Below are 384 nucleotides of genomic sequence, written 5' to 3'. Positions count from 1 at the left end.
AAGGGGTTTCTTCTGGTTTTTTTTCATCGTCTTTTACGAATGTGTTTTTTTTAAATTTGTTACCTTTCCTTTTCTGGGAATGATTATTTTAAAAATTGATTTAATTTATTTAAAATTAGGGTATTATGGACTTTAACTCACCTTTTCTATGTTTTTTTTGGGTATGCTATGCTACTATATAAAAGAGACTAAATTCAAGGCTTTTGGGACTATCCACCTCAGCCAAAATATTCTCATCCAAAAAGAATTAGAAATAAATGTCATTTAGAAGATAATTAACTAATATACGACTTTTGATATTTCTAGAAATTTCAAATTTGTAACTACTAATTTATTAATAGAATCATATATCTATATTGAATTATGTTCTATTTTTAATCGTTA

The sequence above is a fragment of the Brassica oleracea genome, chromosome C4, assembly GCF_000695525.1.
Source record: "Brassica oleracea var. oleracea cultivar TO1000 chromosome C4, BOL, whole genome shotgun sequence".
NCBI lineage: Eukaryota > Viridiplantae > Streptophyta > Magnoliopsida > Brassicales > Brassicaceae > Brassica > Brassica oleracea.
This window is presented reverse-complemented; position numbering follows the sequence as displayed.